The sequence below is a fragment of the Carcharodon carcharias genome, chromosome 6 (assembly GCF_017639515.1).
Source record: "Carcharodon carcharias isolate sCarCar2 chromosome 6, sCarCar2.pri, whole genome shotgun sequence".
NCBI lineage: Eukaryota > Metazoa > Chordata > Chondrichthyes > Lamniformes > Lamnidae > Carcharodon > Carcharodon carcharias.
In genome coordinates, this window is record NC_054472.1 from 179,212,740 (window position 1) to 179,234,186 (window position 21,447).

The following is a 21,447-nucleotide window of genomic DNA, read 5'->3' on the forward strand; positions in this document are numbered from 1 at the left end:
TTGGTGCCAGGCTCTGGGCATTGACCTCCCTGGCAATGTGCTCCCTCCTCAGACTCGGGTATGAGGGCTTCCTGCGAACCTGGAGAAACATGAACTTACCTCCTGGACATCAGCTGGGTCACCAGAGCCACAAGAACAGCACTGTTAAACGTGGGAGCATGCTCCCTTGTCTGCTGTGCCATCTCGCTCTGACAATCTTCCCAGTTGATTGACCAGCAGCCTTCACCTCAGCAGTGCAGCTGCCCGTTAGTAGGCAGTCTGCCTTTAAGAAGATAATGCAGCCTGGACCACGCGGTTTGCTAACAACACTGCCTGGCCCCCATGCTGAGCGCAGAGCAACAGCCAATGTTTAGGGGAGGAGAGCAACATGGGAGCTACTCAGGCCAACTACCTACAATCATTCAAAATGTGGTGTGTACACCAAATTCATGTGTTGCCCACCTCAATCTGAATGGGCAAAAGTAGGTTATGAATCGTGATCCCCATTCCCAAAGAATGGGGCTATCTAAGTCCTAACTGCTAGTGATTAACCACTAATATATACCATGCATGGAATCATCCCAGACTTGCACAAAGTGTGTTAGTGGGCAGGGAAAAAAGACCTATTACATGCCAGCATACACAATGGCTTTACCCGCTGTATCATCCCACTCCCAACACGTCCCACCTCACTAATAATGCATTCCCGGGAAACACGCTGGATCACTGACAGGGTGGCCTCTGATTCGCCCATTCCGCTGTCACCTCAGGCCATTAGCAATCCAGGTGCCATATTTACAGGGCACCCGTGCACAGAGCTAGCACCCTCTAAGGGATCAGAAGCTGTTGCAAAGCCATGGCTGCCAAAGGGAGGAAGAATGCTGCCCCCAGATTTAGCGTTGCCACCCTTGCTGCCTACTGGACACTGTGGAGGCCCCACTGGGATGTCCTGTATCCCCCCCCCCACCCACCCCCCCTACCCCCTGCTCTGGGCGAAGACCAGCAACAAGCAAGGTCACCAATTCAGCATGGGAGACAGTGGCAGCAGTAGTCAGTGCTAATACCCTGCAAAAGAGGACAGCCACCCAGTGCCGAAAGAGGGTGAATGATTTCCGTTCCACCCGGGTAAGTCACTCTTCCAATGACTCTCAACTCACACATTCTCAAACCTATCACAGATCCATAGGGACCTCACTCGCTTCCAGTTCAAGGGCCATCACTATTCACTCTTTCACACAAGCTTTCATCTGCCCTGCAGATTGTATCCTCATTCCATCCATGGCACCACTCACCATCCATACATGGCAGACATCCTTATCATCTGGCCTGGCAGGTGTCCTCTTCATCCATGTATCTGTGTGGGCCAAGTTGACACACAGCAAGAGGGAGAGGTCACAGAGTGGTGGAGGAATGCCTGATATCATGGTCCTCACAGATTTCAAAATAGTCATCCAGCTGGCTAGCCACGATCTGGACCGTTCCTGTGCTGACGGTGAGGTGGGTGGTGCTCAACCAAGTCAGGATCCAGCAGTGCAACATCCATCAGACAACCAGGCTGTGAGCGAGTTCCCCTGTTCTGTAGTCCCCTGCCAGGCATTAATTATCTCTCCTTGCTTTCACAGGCACATCTAGGAAGCAACCGAGGGGGTCCATGAACCAGGTCCTTGACTCCAGCCCGAAGACACCTCAGAAGAGGAATGTGAAGACACCCTAATTGAAGACCCATCACAGAGCTCACTCACACCCTCCACCAGTGCAGAGACACACACCTCGGTGGGACCTAGTTCTGGAGTAGCCTCAGGGTCACAATCTGGTCAGCATATCGCACTGTCTGATCCACAACAGGTGGCGGAAGGGACTTCCTAGGTTCCTAGCAGTCAGAGGACTGCCAGAGGCCAGAAATCTGCTGAGACCAATTCAGATGGTGAGCCTCTGGACTCGGTCATACTTCAGTTGCTGGAGCTGCAAGGGCAAGCTCGGGAACATCAGGAAGGGATGTCCACTGCACTCCTCAGATTGCAAGTCTGCCTTCAGTCTGAGGTGATATGGTATGATATGTATGGCCGTTGCCATGGAGACCTTGGTCCAGAACATTGGTCTGTTGCGCAGGCTGAACTCCATCTCCCATGCCATAGTTGGCCTCCAACAATGTTTATGTGAGAGAGATGTGGGGCAGCTCGATCTCACTCCAGCTTCCTCTTCTCCTCAAGGAGTCAGCCAGGGACTGTTGGGCACCCATAGGAAGGAGGATCAGCAGGTGCACACCCTGGGGCTATCCACCCAGCTGACTCTGGAAATGTCCAGCCAATCCGAATCTCCTCTTCCTATGACCACAGCAACTCCAGCTCCACAGGCCAAGGAGGGTGTCACTGCTACGCACAGGACCCCAAAACCCCAAAGGCAGGCCGGGGCCCTCCAGGTCTCGGCCCTCAAGGATGCCTGCCAAGGTCATCACAGACAGGGCGTAGCAGTCAGCAGGCTGCCTTCACCTCCACTGTGGATGTCTGGGGAGCACCAAGACATAGCGGCAGGGTTAGGAAGGTTAAGAAGATGCAGTTGCACAGCCTGGGCATGGGTGTTAATCACTTGTACATAATATTCACTATTGTAAATAAACTTCCAAGAATGACTCCTTGTCTATGGCTCCTTGTTGTGATGAGCAGTGTTTGTGTCACTCAATGTGAAACCTTGATTCCTGCACAAGGTAAAGGCAGGTGTCTCAGTCCAGGGCCTCTTCCCGGTGTAGTGTGTAACCTTCAGGTCAAAGTGATGGTCCGGCCTCACACTCCCTGGACACATTACTGATGCCTGCACCTCGATGGTTCTTGTCATTGTTGCCGGAATGTCATGGGCAGGCATCACAGAGTTCCATCATTCTCTCTCTCTGTGCTCTCAGCACCTTAGAAGTGGGGCTGGGCCCCCATCCCTTCAGCATCTGTGACCAGTGACGCTGTGCTCCTGAAGGGCTCAGGTGTGGAAGACAAACAAGGGATCAGATGCATTTAATGTCCCATGGCTGCATCTCTATGATCTGACTCTGATCACAGAGCGTAAGCAATCTGCCCTCAGCCAGACAGGAGTCAGACATTCTCAGAAGCTATGTGAAGATCTATGGAGTGTCCTCACTGCATGTCATCAGTTGTCCTGGAATTGAGCAACTATCAGGGCCTCCACGGTGTCTCCATGACATGAGCCTGAGCACTGAGGGAATGTGCGCTGCCATTAACCACACAGGAGTCAAATGTTCACAGATGCAAGGCGAGGAAATCAGGACTGTCCTCACTGCAATTTGTTATCATCCTCCATGAACGTTGTGGCTATGAGGGCTTCCCGAGTGTGTCTGCCTCATCTGGCCAGTGCGTTGGCCTCATTGCCTGATTCCTCACCTGCAAGGGCCTCATCACCATCATCCTCTTTGACGTCTTCCTCATCGGGGGGAGATGTGCAGCTCTTAGATCTCCTCCACAGTCAAGTCCTCCACCCCACCCCCACTGCCACCACACCCACACCCCCCCTGCACCACCCCCACAGCCCCCCCCCCACCACCCCCCCCCCCCACCCCCCTCACCCCCTACAAGGTTGTGTAGCACACAGTAAGTGACAATGATGTGCAACACCCTCAGTGGGCTGGAGTGCAGTGCTCCACCAGACCTGTCGAGTCCTCATTTTCAAGATGCCTATCGTTTGCTCCACCAAAGCCTGGGTTGCGGCACGAGCCTCATTATACTAGCACTCTGCTCCAGTCTGAGGCTGCCAAAGGGTGTCATTGGCCACGTCCTCTGTGGGTAGCCCTTGTCCCCGAGGAGCCAACCCTGCAGCCTCTCTGGGCCCTGGAAGGCGTCAGGGATTTGAGACCTGTTAAGGATGTAGGAGCCGTGGATGCTCCCTGGGAATTGCGTGCAGGTGTGTAGGATGTGTTTGTGGTGGTTTCACACCAGCTGAACGTTCAGCGAGTGGAAACCCTTGTGGCTGATGTAGTTGACTGCTTGTTGCCATGGAGATCTAAGCACCACATGACTGCAGTCAATGGCACCCTGCACCTTTGGAAAACCAGAGTTTTGCACAAATCCCAAAGCTCTTGCTTCCTGGCTTTCCTGATCCATCCGCGAAGATGGCGTCCGTGATGGATTTGTGCATGGAGGCCTGTGAGATCCCACACAGGTCACCTGTGGAGCCCTGGAAGGAGCCACTGGTGTAATCATTGAGCACCGCAGTCACTTTCACTGCCACTGGCAATAGATGCCCTCCATATCCTCTGGCACCAAATCTTGCAGCAGGTGGCAGATGTAACTGATCAGTTCCCTAGACATGTGCAGCCTTCAGCAACACTTGTTCTCAGTCAACTGCAGGAATGACAAGCGCCATCTATTGACCTAGGCCTATCGGTGTGCCTACAAGCGATGGCTCACTGTGGATCTTCAGCTGTGTGGCAGGAGGTCCTGCTGTCCTTCATCTTGAGGGAGGTGCTCCCCCCTTTCCCGGTCCAGGTGCCTCTGTCACACTCTTCTTCTTCTTCTCTGCTCCCTGTAAGCCATGAGGCACACCGCTAAATCACCAGGCTCCCTGATCCTGATGTTCCCCTCCTGCAAGTTCAAAATGAGAAACACACGGGTTAACATATGTGTACTAAGAACAGTTAAGGGCCCCTTCACCCACGCAGGAGAGTGCTGGTCAGCACTGGATGGCCAGTGTGTAATGCGCTCATTGGCTGTCCAAACCCCCACCCATCTCCGCCCCACCCCACTTGACCGATTGGCAGCAGCTTCAGCCTCCGGACTGCAGGCTGTGTTCTCAGCTCAGGCACGGACATTCTCCTAACCTGCACTGCAAGGCTGCACTGTTAGCTTGAACCATGAGGGATACTGGTCCAAACCTTTAATAAAGACATTGCAAGGGGCTGTGAGCACCTCCACCAGTCACTGCGCCATAACCAGCTTTAGCAAGGGGATTGTACAACTTGCCCAATTGGCCAATTGTTCTGCTGGCCCCTAAAACACACATTAATTTGCTGTCTGTGCCTGAGGGGGTGAAAGGTTTTGGTGCATTTGGTGGCACTTTCATGCTTTTGTGTTGCTTGAGTGGGCAGAAAAGCTTCAGAGGCTCCGACTCCCAGCCTGTCAATGGAGCTGCAGCTGAACAGGCCCAGCTGCAGAAGAATGCTCGCTTATGACAGGTTTTTCCAAGTGCCTGGCCGTTTCCCTTACTCCCCGCCCCCCAGCACCCCCCTGGCATGTGCTTGTGGACTTCCTTCAGCCTGCCCCCCCAAACCGCATGGCCTGACCTGCAGTGGAGCCTTTTCCCCGGCACTGAACTGAAAGCCAGCCGGGAAAAAGCGACTTGCCTGTGCCCTCACCCCCTGAATGTGCAGCGCCAGGGGGGTCGGGGGGTTTGGTGGGGGGGGGGGGCGGTTAGTTGTGATTCCAGCAAGCAGAGCTTATAATTAGATGCAAATGTATTGAAATGCTGTTTCTGACATGTAGTGGTGGGAAACGCAGCCCACGATTGATGGGTGGAGCGGACAATTGTAAACTAGTTTCACCAGGGCGTAAAACCAATTTTTGGCCTTCTTGCCATATTGCCCCCGTTCTGCCCTTCCCCCACCCCCCATGATGCCCGACACCAACAGGGCCAGAAAATTCCAGCCCATGAATTTTACTGTGCTCATCCATTCTATTTTAGGACCTTGTCTCACTCCAGGATGCTCATGATAGTGCAACATATGTTCAATATTTCAGAAAATGGCGCAGCTCCAAAGATAATTGAATTGATGTCAGTATAATTAGTGCAATCTTGAGAATATAGTCTGCAGACATATTTGTATTACTACACATTGCTGCAAAAATATATTTGGATGCTCTGCTGCCCTTTTTGTTTTCCTCATAAGTTATGTTTCGAGCGTTGTAGCCAAGTGACCTAGCCAGCTTTTCTCATTGACTAAGAGCTGTGGTATTAATGTATCATGAAATGAGCCTCTCAATGCATGAAGGTCTCAGGATTCAGCAGAAATTATAGCTGTACACCTGAATTACTTGCCTTGTTATCCATCATCGGTTATGCCGTCAGGTTGACTTGTTTATGAGAATTGTGCTGCCCAATGCTTTGACTGGCAAATAGTGAGTTCCACACTCCGCAAAGGTCCCACGTTTAATCTCCAATATGTCCTGAGATACCTCAGCTCTCTGTCAGGTTGGTAGTGAGGACTACCATTGCCAGGCCAAGGAAGAATGTGATCACTTAGGGTTGCTGCTCCTGGTGACTTGTCCGGTGACCCATGCTCGAATGTGCGGATGCCAGGTGACAACAGGATGCCCACCCTGGTTGGATGTATTCCTGGGGATCCCATCACATGAGCTCCCACCTCCAACTGCCCTGCCTCCACACCCGCACCACCACCGCCCCCCCCACAGCCCCCCCACCCCGCCCCCTCTCCCCACCTGGAAACTTTGATGGCCCAACATGTCCATTCCCATGCTGCAATACCTTTCCAAGTCAATCGGAAAGCGAACGGACTATGTTACCTGATTGGGTGATTCCTGGCAGCCATTTTTTTCCATCTCCAACATTTTTATAACCAGTAATTGAAAAGTATTCAAAGAAAGCAAAAGTAGAGGAATTATTTTTTTAATGCCTGCCACAATAATTGTTTCTCCTGAGGTTGCTTGCTGCAGTTTCTGAGAGATTAATCACAGAGTCATCAAATTTTAATGGCACAGAAGGAGGCCATTCGGCCCACAGTGTCTGCTCCGGCTCTCCACTTGAGCCATTGCCCTGCTTTTTCCCTGTACACCTGCACATTGTTTCTTTTCAAATAACCATCTAATGCCCTCGATTGAACCAGCCACCACCACACTTCCAGGCAGTGCATTCCAGACCCGAACCACTCGTTTTGTGAAAAAGATTTTTCCCACAACACATTTGCTTCTTTTGCAAATCACTTTAAATCTGTGCCCTCTCATTCTCGATCCTTTTATGAGCAGGAACAGCCTCTCCCTCTCAACATCTGTCCAGCCCCCTTATGATTTTGAACATCTCTATCAAATCTCCTCTTAGCCTTCTTCGCTCCAAGGAGAACAGTCCCAATCTATCTTCATGACTGAAGTTTCTCATTCCTGGAACCATTCTTGTAAACCTCTTCGGCAGTCTATCCAATGTATTGACATCTTTCCTATGGTGTGGCATCCGGAACTGTGCACAATACTCCCAACTGAGGTCTATCGAGTGTCTCAAATAAATTCAGCATAACCCCCCCCCCCCTGCTCTTATACTCTATAGCCCTATTAACAAAGCCCAGGATACTATGCACTTTATTAACTGCTCTCTCCACCTGTCCTGCCACCTTCAATGGTCTTCAGTTCCTGGTCAATCCTGCAAGGTTGGAAATCCTAAAGGAATGATTTAGATTGATATTGCACCATTCCTGGCCTCAGGACATCCCAAGTGCTAGTGAGTCACTTGTCAAAGTGTAGTCACTATTGTAATCTAGGGAGCACGGCAACCAATTTGTGTGCAGCAAACTCCCACAAATAACAATGTGATAATGATCAGGTAATTTGTTTCAGTGACCTTGGTTGAGGGATAAATATTGCAGGGGACACAAGGAATAACACCCCGGCTCTTTGAAATAGTGCCTAGGGATCTGTTACACGGGTCTGACAGAGTAGCCAAAGCCTCAGTTCAATGTCTCATCCAGACCACACCTCCAACTGTTCAGCCCTCCCTCAGCTTTGTGTTTGTCTTTAAAATGTCTGGGACGCAAAGAGCTTTACTCAGAGAATGACACTCTGCATAGTCACTCCTGCCCTTCCCATTTGTCCTTTCTTGTTACAAGGTTGAATCCACAACCTTTCGTTAATTATAGGCAGCAATATTACCAACTGAGCCACTGCTAACACTTACACCTCATCCGAGGTGAGAATAGAATTGGGTGCAATCACTGCAGTCAAATAGCCAGTTAACACACACTGGTTGGACTCATCCATTAAGAAGAGCACTTGCAAGGGCAGGAAAAATCAACAAATCTGTACCTTCAATCTGAATTTACACCTTCGGAAGTGTAGAGAATAAAAGTGATCTTCATTGTTCAATGGCCTTCAGTCTCAGAGTTAAAATCAAGTGCAGACTGCTGGGCTGTATGCTTTCTCGGTGGACAAGTTATCAAAATTTCACATGACAGTGAGGTTGGGATGTATCAAACCAATTCCCAGTCGGCAAGAAAACAATTGCACAAAATGATGCCAATATGTCACTGATTGGCATTAACTTGGTCATTTCATCTTACACCGGTGCAGTTTAGGTTGTTGTTCTTCAGGCTGAATCATATTGTCGACAATTAAAACTCAGAGAGTTTATTCGGAGAGCTGCGCGAGACCTGTCCTGAGTGGTTCCTGATAATGGCTCTCTGCACAATCAGCAGCACTAACAATTTTTTATTGATGAACATGGAATTTGTGAAATGGGAAACAAAAGAAACAAAAACAACAATCACATAACATCGTACGAACAAAATCTCCTCATAGTCTGCTGTAATAAGCAAAGCAAGACTCTGGGAAGAAATAATGACATTTCAATGACTGAGTCAACAACACATTGAAATATTGATCATGATTTGCCTGCACAGACAGGATCACCTTACGACTAATGCCTTTGTTGAGTTTGTGTTAAAGCGCTCAGGATGGATTCTGAAACAGATTGGTAACTATAATTTTCATCCTAATTACTTATTTCAGCTATTGACAATAATAATTTTGGCAGAAACTTTATTGCAGAAATTGTTGTTTAATGTCCTGCTCTAAACCATTATCTTCACTTATTTATGTGACTTAATCACCCAGTGAGGAAGATTGAAACTATCAAAAAGACCTGTCTGTATTATTATAAAAACGTGACAGATCAGGTAGTAAAAAAATTAAATTCAACTTAGGGTAGATAAATCCCCCGGGCCTGACATGATATTCCCTCGGACCTTGAGGGAGACTAGTGTAGAAATTGCAGGGGCCCTGGCAGAAATATTTAAGATGTCCTTAGCCATGGATGAGGTGCCGGAGGATTGGAGGGTAGCTCACGTTGTTCTGTTGTTTAAAAAAGGCTCCAAAAGTAAACCAGGTAATTACAGGCCAGTGAGCCTGACGTCAGTAGTAGGTAAATTATTGGAAGGTGTTCTGAGAGATTGGATATATAATTATTTGGACAGCCTAGGGATGATTAAGGATAGTCAGCATGGCTTTGTGCATGGTAGGTCGTGTTTAACAAACCTTGTAGAGTTTTTCGAGGAGGTTACCAAGAAAGTAGATGAAGGAAAGGCTGTGGATGTTGTCTACAAGGACTTTAGTAAGGCCTTTGACAAGGTCCCACATGGGAGGTTAGTTCAGAAGGTTCAGACACTTGGTATCCATGGAGAGGTTGTAAACTGGATTTGAAATTGGCTGTGTGGGAGAAGACAGAGAGTGGTAGTGGAGATTGCTTCTCAGACTGGAGGTCTGTGACTAGTGGTGTGCCTCAGGGATCTGTGCTGGGACCATTGTTGTTTATTGTCTATATCAATGATTTGGATGATAATGCGGTGAATTGGATCAGCAAGTTTGCTGATGACACTAAGATTGGAGGCGTTGTGGACAGCGAGGAAGGCTTTCGAAGCTTGCATAGAGATCTGGACCAACTGAAAAAATGGGCCAGAAAATGGCAGATGGAATTTAATGCGGAAAAGTGTGAGGTGTTACATTTTGGAAGGTCAAACCAAGGTAGGACATACACAGTAAATGGTAGGACACTGAGGAGTGCGGAGGAACAAAGGGATCTAGGAGTTCAGATACGTAGTTCCCTGAAAGTGGCGTCACAGGTAGACAAGGTTGTAAAGAAAGCTTTTGGCATACTGGCCTTCATAAATCAAAGTATTGAGGACAGGAGTTGGGATGTTATGGTGAGGTTGTATAAGACATTGGTGAGGCCAACTTTGGAGTATTGTGTGCAGCTCTGGACGCTTAAGTGCAGGAAGGATATCAGTAAGATTGAGAGAGTGCAGAGAAAATTTACTAGGATGTTGCCGGGTCTTAAGGAGTTGAATTACAGGGAAAGATTAAACAGATTAGGACTTTATTCCTTGGAGCGTAAAGAATGAGGGGAGATATGATAGAAGTTTACAAAATTATGAGGGGTATAGGCAGAGTAAATGCAAATAGTCTCTTTCCACTTAGATTAGGAGAAATAAACACAAGAGGACATGGCTTTAGGGTGAAAGGGGAAAGGTTTAGGGGGAACATTACGGGGATCGTCTTCACTCAGAAAGTGATGAGAAAGTGGAACAAGCTACTATCTGACGTGGTAAATGTGGGCTCACTCTTAAGTTTTAAGAATAAATTAGATAGATACATGGATGGGAGAGGTCTGGAGGGTTATGGACTAGGTGCAGGTAAATGGGACTAGCGGAACAGTATTTCGGCACAGACGAGAAGGGCTGAATGGCCTGTTTTCTATGGTTCTATGGTTCTAACCTTCAGGACTGCACCGCATCTTTCGATTAGGCACCTGACAGCTTTCCAGCCTCAACAAGGATCTCAACACTTTTAGATCGTAACCACAATTATATATTTGTTAGTTGAGTTGGTTGCTATTAGTTGATAATGGTTCTGCTGTAATCATTTGCACCCCGGCTGAACCCATCTTTTGTTTCTTTACTTGTCCCATTACTTGTTTGCCTTGCACCATTGTTCCTTTAGCCATTTAATCAATCCTGCCCTCCACCCATTTGTCCCTTCATCCCTCCTCCCCCACCACTCCCCCACCTTTTCTGCCTCTGCACTTGTTTAAAAACTGTTCAATCCCTAATTTTCTTTCAGTTTTTAAGAAGTTCTAAAGCAATGGACCAGAATTTATTGCCAAGATAGCACAAAGGCAAAAAGTGCTTGCAATTATTTAAGTGCCTATGTTACAATAACTTCAGGTGATTAAATTGGAACATTTAAAAGTTGTTCCTGGATATGCACCACTAAGCTGTGAGCTTTGTAAAAATGGCTTCTTGCTCTCTTGTTTCCCCCATTGAGATGTAGTAAGTGGCGTGAAATTATTGTATCTGTTTGGTAGATACAAACTAAACTCAAGACAGAATGTTAAGTCTATTCCAGTCCAAGTATCTTCTTCGTAATGTGATAACTGTTAGGTATTTCCAATCGAACTCTCTAGCACTGACAATTTACTGCTAAAAGTGTGGGGTCTCATTCCTTCAGGTTTAATAGTTGTTGGAGATCTTTTTCTCTCTCTGTCACTCTTAATCCAATCTTTCTTTCACCTTCTTTATTTCTCATTCTGTACCAGATTTGACATTGAATCCACCTATTCTGATTTACACTTTCTTCTCAATCTTTGTGCTGGTACTGCATCCCTCAGTCTGATGGGTTAAGGAGCTATGGAGTTGCTTGCCCTGTTTTCTCAGTGCCTGATTTAATTCACTGCACTGTTATCAGCTCATGCTTTCAACAGCTTGTCCCACAAAACCAAAAAACATTATAACTGGTTTGTACAAGGGAAAGTTTAAATAACGGCAGATGCAGTTATGGGTCCCATCACAGCTTGTGGACTCTATTGGCTCATTGCCGCTGCCTGACCTATTGAGTGTGTTAGCATTTTCTGTCTACGAATGACTAAATCAAAATTGCATCCTAGATGTAAAGCCAAAAACATCCCTCTGTCCCTCACCCCTCATATGCCCTCAACTTCCCCCACACACTCCCCTTTCCTAATCCATGCTAACTCATGCCACCTCATGTTTCCCACACACACCCCCATGGCCCCTCATACTCTCCATGCCAACCTATGCCCCTCTACCCACCCCATGGCCCCTATGCTCTTGATGCCACTTTAGTGTCAGCTCAGGACACCTCCACTCATCCCCAAAGCCATTTGTAGTCACTATGCCAACTTCATGCAGACTCAGGACACCTGACTCATCCCCATGGTCTTTTTAGTCCAGATGCCAACTCAACCAACACATGCCTCTCACCCACAACCCTTTGCCCTTACACCCTTCATGCCAGTATCCACCATGGACAAACTTCAGGAGCTACAGTAGGATAAAATAAAGTCCTAAGTACCTACTACATACCTCATTATATTATAAAAAAAACACTGCCATTGATAAAAGCCTATTCAATCGATTTAAATCCCTACAAGTACATAATCCCTTATAAAACAATCATATTCTTCAAGTACTTAACCTGCTATAAAAACAAACATTTCCTTCAACAACTTAATTCCTTTTAAAAATAAACATTTGTATTCATAGCCCAACATCAAAGATACATAATTCCTTTATAACTTTTTTGAGCTGTTGACCAAGCTGTGAATTTACAGCCTCCTACTGTGATAATGAAAGGTTGTTGAAGCAGTCAAGCAGCACTAATAGTGGCATAGTGTTAGCCCTCAGACCTATGCAAAAAAAATTCTATTAAAATTGCAAGCACTGTTTTGTTTTCAACTGCAGGCTGGCTGCTTTTTTAAACCGAAATTTAAAGGGCAGGAGATTTAAAGGCATAACTGCTTGACTGTTTCAAAGATTTTGTCCGCATTTTATATACATTTGTATCTATTCGTAACAATCCCAAAGGAGTACCTCACCTCTCCAAAATAATACCTAACCTCTGCAAAAGGGTACCTTACCTTCCCAAATAACTCCAGCAGGTTTAGACTTTTCCTAAAATGTCTAAAGTGCTGAGTTGCATTTCAGAAACCAAGGTGACCAAAAGTGCTTCTGTTTGAAGGCAGCTGCACTTCTAAAATGTTCAGCTGACTCCATGAACCATGGATGTGTGAAAAATATTCTGCCCCCATTCTCCCACAACAACCCCTGCCACCTCCCACCACCCCCCCCACCCCCCCAACACTGGCAAAAAGTGGTGGGTGCTGGGTTTAGGGGTGGGACCTCCGGATTTCGGGCTCCAGTGCCATTCTGTCTAAGGTGTGGAGCCTTTCCGGCTTTATGAAAATTTGGTCTTTGGGTGACTGGGCTAGACTTTAACTCACTCAACCAATGCGAATAGAGTTAAAATCAGGCCTCGTGTCTCAGTATGCTACTGGAATGAGTTGTGAGCCACAAGCGGAATACACCATCAAGCAATCTGCTTCGGGATCTCACTCTTGGCTTATGCACAAACATTTTCTGTGTTGGCTCCCAATTATAAGCACCATTCCTCGTTTTACTTTAATACTCCTGACTATTATAAAATCTATAAGCATGAAGAAAAGAATAATCTTTTTATTCACGGGTGGCCTAATCCATGACTAATAGCGTTAAAGCTGCTCACAGTGCGAAATATTGAATAACCAGATGAAGGGAGTGACAAAGAAAAAAAAACTGTCGACCTTTAGCTGAGCCCATTAACACATTCTACCAGCCAGCACCTGCCTTATAATGACTGTATTAATATGGCTGTGCCTCTCCTTTTGTGATCTACCTAGATAAGGTCATATGAGTTTGCCACATGTTTCCCCTTTCTGTCAGTTAGGTTTGATCTCCTAATGCAGGTTAGCACTATCTCACTGGAGATCAGTGGAGGCATTTTAATGTCTATCATGGCCAATGCATGGCATTAATTTGCAGTCATTTAAATACACCTTGAACCGATCAAAACATTCATGACCAGCTTGTGCAATACATTTTGAGCAGTTTAATTAGAATTTGCACTGAGCCTAGAACTGAAATTAACTTGAAGTAACATTTCAAGTCAAGTGATTATTAAAAATTGAGGTCTTATTAGACTTTTATTTTGCAAAACGGTGTAATACTATGGAAGCAGGAATAGGAGTCTTGCTACAGTCTGAGCGATTGTATACATTTGTGCAGTAAATGTATCTAAGGGAAGTATGTTAATGTTGGCAGCATAAACTTGCATTTTAACTGGAACTCAAAGTCTGAAATTCTACACATAACATCATGGAATAAACACGATCAACCATTTTGAATGCTAGGTCCATCAGATTTTTCAAAGATTCCCAAGCAAGTCTATAAGGTTTGTGACTTTAATCTACATATCGTCTGGGCAAAGCAAATTAACAATAATACTGTGGCGGATGAATTCCTGGAGTGTGTACAAGATGTCTTTTTTCAGACCAGTATGTCTAGCAACTGACCAGGGAACAGGCTATCCTAGAGTTGGCACTGTGTAATGAGAAGGGGTTAATTAATAACCTTGTTGTGTGGGAACAGTGACCATAACATGATGGAATTCTTCATTAGGATGGAGAGTGAAGTACGATCTGAAATTAGGGTCCAAAATCTGAACAAAGGAAACTACAAAGGTATGAAGCATGAATTGGCTACGATAGATTGGGGGACCTCATTAGAAGGAATGATGGTGGATAGACAATGGCTAATATTCAAGGAATGAATGTATGTATTGCAACAGTTACACATTCCTTTCTGGTGCAAAAGCACAATGAGAAAAGCAGCCCAGCCATGGCTAACATAGATCCAAAGAGAAGCCATATGGGGGGGGGAATTTTCTCCCTGTCGGATTGGCTGGTTGAGAGCGGGCGCAGGCGGGCTGGGAGCCAATCGCTGCCCGTGATCGGTTTTGTGCCGCCATTTTAAACGGGCGGGCCAATTAAGGCCCACCCAGCGTGAATCGTGGCTCCCGAGGATAACGGGACAGTGCGGGTGGGACGAGACAGGGACTGCAATGACTGTTGGGTCCAGTGGTGACCCGGCGGCCTGTTTAAAGGCACGCAAGGAGCCTACCAAAGGCTGGCAACCACAGCCAGCGGAAGGGCTCCCGAGAGCTCCTGCTGGTCAGCAGGCCAGACTTGAGGGCAGGTCGGCGGCCCACTGTGCCCCTCGCTTCTCAGGCCTGTGCCTTTGCTGTCCTCCTCAAGGAGGTGGCAGCACGGCGTCAGATCCTCATGCCGAGGGACAGGAGGAGAAGGCTCCCCCACATGACCAAACGTGCCTGGGAGGAGGTGGCAGAAATTGTCAGCTCGCACGGTGTGGTGCGACACACCTGGGTTCAGTGCCGCTAGCGCTTCAATTACATCTTGCCATCGGGAAGGGTGAGTACCATGTTGGATTGGGTCACTTAGCACAGCAGGTAGGTTCCCCCCACCTCCGGCACCACCCCCACCAACTCTGAATGTAGTTACTGCACTGAATTATTCACAGCATGCGGCCTTCGCTGGGTGGGCCAGCACTTATTGCCCATGCCTCGTTCACCCTGAGAGGGTCGTGCTGAGCTGGGTTCTGTATCCGCTGCATGTGCTACACTTACACCCACAGTACTGTTTTGGGGGTGACCTCCAGGATCTGTACCTAGGCGTGGAGTTGGAACTCCGAAACATTTCAAAGTCAGGATGCTGACTGACTGGGAGGGGAACTTCCAGGTGGCCGGGCACCCATCCATTTGCTGTCCTTGGCATTCTACGTGGCTGTGCTTCCTTGCTTTGGAAGGTGATACAGTGTGGGTGACAAATGTGATGGAGGCAGAATCTGGGCAAGGGGATCAGCCCTGGCTGCTTGGTGTGAGTTTACAGTGGCTCCAGGGTCATGATTCACATGAGCCCTGCAATGTTTCACTCATGTGGGGTTGGCAGGGCTGCAATGGGAATCCAGGTACAGGGTGGACTAATCAATGCTCCTCTCTCCTTTCCAGGAGAAGACAATAACTCAGAACGGATGCGGAGTGGCAGAGGCCAGGCTCAATTGGCGATTATAACCAGATACGAGCAGGAGGCAAAGGAGCTGGAGAGGTGCCATGTGCCCAGGACTACCTGCAGTGGTGAGGTTGGGGTGCCAGTGGGATGTAAGAGGGCCGTGCACTGAGGTCACAATGTCTACCCTTGCAACCATTCCACTCTTGACTGTTTAGTGAATTCAGCATCCAACATGGGTTTCCCATTGATTATTGAAGGAGGAGCGCATCCTGATCCAGGGGCCAGCTATGCACATTAACAGTGTCACGACATCAACTGGTCAAATGTCCTTGTTCTTCCTTTCAGCCTCACCGGAGCAGGGCTGGACCGAGGAGGCAGAGGCCTGCCACTAACACCTGATGGTCCGGATGAATTATAATCACCAGCATCTCACCATCTCAACTAGGTAGGCACCAGCACAGATACTAGCACCTCCATGGGGATTGGATCATTGGCTAGTGCCCTGGGGCACAACGGTGAGAGCACTTCACACTTGCTTAAGGTGCTGGCAGAGACAGAGAGTGCATATGGTGCTGGCAGTCAGCGGACTGCAGGGACCAGGAACATGCTCAGATGGTGTCTGATGATGAACCTCTGGAGTCGTCCCCTGAGGCAGCAGACGCTGGGAGTCCAGCAAGATGTGCAGGAGGATCTGGTGGAGATACATGAGGGAATAATGCGTGCCATGGTGCCCATGATGGAGGAGTCCATGCAGACTATCAGCAATGCATTAACCCTCATGGCCGAGCACAATGCTTTCTCCATGGAGAGAGTGGCGACTCTCGTGGAGAGGCTCCTCCAGGAGAACGATCAGGGCTTCCTGGGGATGCACTTGGACCTGCAAGCCCTGACAGCAGCACTAACCTCAGGTGGTCACTGCCAGTGTGGGGGATGGATTGGGCACCCAGTATCCCAGCTAGGTACCCGTCTATCAATCGTGAGCAGGGAAGTTCGAAGCGATCTCACAATCGGTGCACGAGCTGCCTTTCATCTCTGCAGGCTCCTCTCAGGATGGTCCAGGTGAGGGCAGCAGCTCCTCTGTCCCTCTGCCAGTGGCCGTGGGATCCAATGAGGCTGTGGTGACTGGGGGGATGCCAGCCGTGGAACTGGCCACTCCCTCCCAGGCGGGGCCAGCACAAGCTCCAGTGGCAAGAGGGCGGCGGCCAAGATCATCAAGGCCAACAGGACAGCAGAGTGGGCAGGGTGTCTCAGATGCCGGTGCCAGTGAGGGGGGGGGGGGGGTTGGGGGCACCTAGACATAGCGCTCGCAAATGTAAACTTAAGGCTCCTCAGGCACACCACAGGCTTCTCACTGATGGTTTTATGTTGCCCCGCGATTAGTTGATTATAATTTGGTGTGCAGCTCAATACCTTTGTATTAAGTTTCTTTTCTGTTTTATTTGTTATATTCATTAAATTGTTTATTTGTGAACAAGCCTCTGGGTGATTCCTTACTTCTGCAGGTGAAGGGGAACCCATGATGTTATGAGGGGCTTGTTTGCCTTTGAGTTTTATTGACAAGGTACATAGTTAATGTTCCTAACCAGGCAGATGTTGCTCTCAGGTATCAAGTATGGTGTCTGCAGCCCTGGAGGTCCATCTGTAGTTGACTGGGCTAGCTGAAGATTCATTGGATTAAAGCCTCCCGGGTGTCCCTGCCCCCCTGGAGGTTGCCTGGGTCAGTGTCTATCCCCTCAGTGTTCTCCTGAGCGTGCTCAGCCTCGGACTCACTACTGGACTCATCGTCTGCTACCAGAGCAGCTGTGCCAACATCTTCTTCCTCCACTGCGTCCCCCCCTTTCCAGAGCCAGACTGTGGAGAGTGCAGCATGCCACCACTATCAGTGACACACAATCTGGGGGGTGCTGGAGTGCACTCCCTGAATGGTCCAGGCATCGGAAGCACATCTTGAGAAGACCACAGCCCTTGTGGTGCCCTGGCTCCTATTGTAGCGCTGCTCAGCTTCTGTTCTTGGATGGCGGAGAGGCGTCATGAGCCACTTTCTGAGGGGATAGCCCTTGTCACCCAGCAGCCATCCATCAAGCTGGGCTGGAGAACTGAAGAGCCCCGGCACCTGGGAGTGTCTGAGGATATAAGCATTGTGCAAGCTGCCTGGGTACCTTGTACAGACTTGTAGAATCAGCATCCTGTGGTCACACACTATCTGCATGTTCATGGAGTGGAAGCCCTTCCTGTTGACGAAGGCACCGGGCTCACTTACTGGTGCCTTGATGGCCACATGTGTACAGTCTATTGCACCCTAGACACGGGAGAAGCCAGCAATGGCCGCGAAGCCTCTGGCTCGCTGTGCCTGGCTTGCCTCATCCCAGCGGAAGTGGATGAAGGTCAATGCATGCCTGAACAGAGCGTCTATTACCTGCTTGACACAAGCGTGGACAGCTGACTGGGAGACTCTGCAAAGATCACCCACTGACCCCTGGAGGCATAGAAGTTGAGGGCAGCTGTGACCTTCAACGCCACTGGCATGGGGTGCCGACCCACATAGTTGACGCAGATCTCAGGGCCTATCATCTGACAGATATAGTTGACTGCCTCCCTTGAGAGACGGAGTCTCCTTCATCACTGCACTTCAGACATATTGAGGTCGCTGCTTTGCTGCCTGTGTACCCTCGCAGCAGGATAGTGGCATCTTCTGTGGCCTCTTCTGCCTTGCACTTCCTGTTGGCCCTGCGCCCCTTGTGCCTGCGCCTCTCCTCCCAAAGATGGCTCCCCTGGAGGCTGAATATGGACTCCTGTCCTCCTCCCTTTCTCCTCAGAGGAGGTACCTCCAGTGGAGAGCACAACTCCCATTCGCAGGGTAAGGGAAGGCTGCCCGTAACCAGCAAGGCCCCAGAAATGATCTTTACTCCAGAGTCCTGACCTGAAGCAGCTCTGAAGAGATTTGAAGTTGTCCTGTTCACATAGGCAAGTAGGAGTAAGTTTAAACATTAAGTGTCTACCAAAGGCCACTGGCGAGCCCACTCACCCCCTTTATCCCACCCGTGGATGAGGTTTTTAAAAATGTGGCCTACCCGCCTGCCTGTTGCACCCATGTGATGACCCGAAAATCGCATGGGCTCTGAAAAATCACCATCTATTAATGGCTCAAGGGCCTTAACTGGCTAGTTAATTATTGGCAGGCGTGCATTGGAGATCATCGCGCGCCCACTCACCGAAATATCACTATGGCACGCGGTGACGTTGGGACGCTCGCCCGACGTCACCGGGCATCGTTGTACGTGTCGGCATGTGGAATCCAGCCCTGCACGCCGACGTGAAAATTCTGGCCATAAAGTCGCTAGAAAAAGTAGCAAGCCTGAGGATTGCGAGTAGCTTAGAATTCAGCAAAGGAGAACCAAGAGATTGATTGAGAGGAGAAAAATAGAGTATGAGAGTAAACTTTTAAGGAACATAAGAGAGGACTGTAAAAGCTTCTAAAAGTATGTAAGAAGAAAAAGATTAGCAAAGGCAAATGTAGGTCCCTTACATTCCAAAATTGGAGAATTTATAATAGAGAATAAGGAAACGCCAGAGCAACTAAACAATTACTTTAGTTCAGTCTTCACAGAGGAAGACACAAATAACTTCACAGAAATACTAGGGAACCAAGGGTCTAGTGAGAAGGAGGAATTGAAGGAAATTAGCATTACTAAACAATTAGTGCTGGAGAAATTAATGGGACTGAAAGCTGATAAATCCCCAGGGCCTGATAATCCACATCCCAGGGTACTAAAGGAGGCGGCCATGGTAATAATGAAAGCATTGGTTGTCATCTTCCAAAATTCTGTAGATTCTGGAACAGTCCCGGCAGATTGGAGAGTGGCAAATGTAACCTCACTATTTAAACAAGGAGAGAGCAAACAGTGAATTACAGACCAGTTAGCCTAACATCAGTGGTAGAGAAAATGCTAGAGTCTATTATAAAGGATGTGATAACAGGACAATTAGAAAATATCAACAGGATTAGACAAAGTCAACATGGATTTATGAAAGGGCAATCATGGTTGACAAACCTACTGGGATTTTCTGAGGACATAACTTGCAGAATAGGTAAGGGAGGTCCAGTGGATGTGGTGTATTTTGATTTTCAGAAAGCTTTTCATAAAGTCCAACAGAAGAGAATAGCGTGCAAAATTAAAGCACATGAAATTGGGGGTAATATATTGACATAGATTGGGAATTGGTTAGCAGACAAGAAGCAGAGAGTAAGAATAAATGGGTCTTTTTCGGAATGGCAGGCAGTGACCAGTGGGGTGCTGCAAGGATCAGTGCTTGGACCCCAGCTATTCACAATGTATATCAATGATTTGGATGAGGGAAGCAAATGTAATATTTCTAAGTTTGCTGACGACATGAAACTTGGTGGGAATGTGAGCAGTGAGGAGGGTGTTAAGAGGCTATCAGGGGATTTAGTCAAGTTGAGTGAGTGGGCAAATACATTTCAGATGCAGTATAACATGGATGAGTGTGAATTCATCCGCTCTGGGAGAAAAAACAGAATTGTAGAGTATTAAGACCATAAGACGTAGGAGCAGAAGTAGGCCATTCAGCCCATTGAGTCTGCTCTGCCATTCAATGAGATCATGGCTGATCTGCTAATCCTCAACTCCACTTTCCTGTCTTTTCCCCATAATCCTTGATTCCCTCACTGATTAAAAATCTGTCTATCTCAGCCTTGAATATACTTAATGACCCAGCTTCTACAGCCCTCTGCAGTAAAGAACTCCACAGATTCACTACCCCTGAGAGAAGAAATTCCTCCTCATCTCTGTTTTAAATAAGCGACCTCTTACTCTGAGATTAAGCCCTCTGGTCCTAGACTCTCCCACAAGGGGAAACAACCTCTCAGCATCTACCCTGTCAAGCTCTCTAAGAATCTTATATGTTTCAATAAGGTCGCCTCTCATTCTTCTAAACTCCAATGAGTGCAGGCCCAACCTACTCAACCTCTCCTCTTAAGAAAATCCCTCCATACCTGGGATCAACCTAGTGAACCTTCTCTGGACTGCCTCCAATACCAGTATATCTTTCCTTAGATAAGAGGAACAAAACTGTTCACAGTATTCTAGGTGTGGTCTAACTAGTGACTTGTATAGTTTTAGCAAGACTTCCCTGTTTTTATACACCATTCCTTTTGAAATAAAGACCAACATTCCATTTGCCTTCCCTATTACCTGCTGAGCTTGTATGCAAGCTTTTTGGGATTCATGCACGAGGACCCCCAAATCCCTCTGTGCTGCAGCTTTCTGCAGTCTTTCTCCGTTTAACTAATATTCAGCTCCTCTATTCTTCCTGCCAAAGTGCATCACCTCACACTTTCCTGCATTATATTCCATCTGCCACATTTTTGACCACAGACTTAACCTATATCTTTTTCCTATATCAGTCTATATCCCTCTGTAGACTCTTTGTGTCATCCTCAACACTTGTCTTCCCGCCTATTTTTGTGTCATCCGCAAACTTGGCGATAGTGAATTCACTTTCCTCATCCAAGTCATTAATATATTTTGTAAATAACTGTGGCCCCTCTGATCCCTGTGGCACTCTACTAGTTACAGGTTGCCATCCTGAAAGTGCACCCCTGTATCCCAACTCTCTGTGTTCAGTTAGCCAGTCCTCTACCCATGCTAATGTACCACTCCTAGCACCATGGGCTCTTGTCTTATTAAGTAGCCTTATGTGTGGTACCTTATCCAACGCCTTTTGGAAATCCAAATATATTACATTTACTGGTTCCCTTTTATCTGTCCTGCTGGTTACCTCATCAAAGAATTCTAATAAATTTGTCAGACATGATTT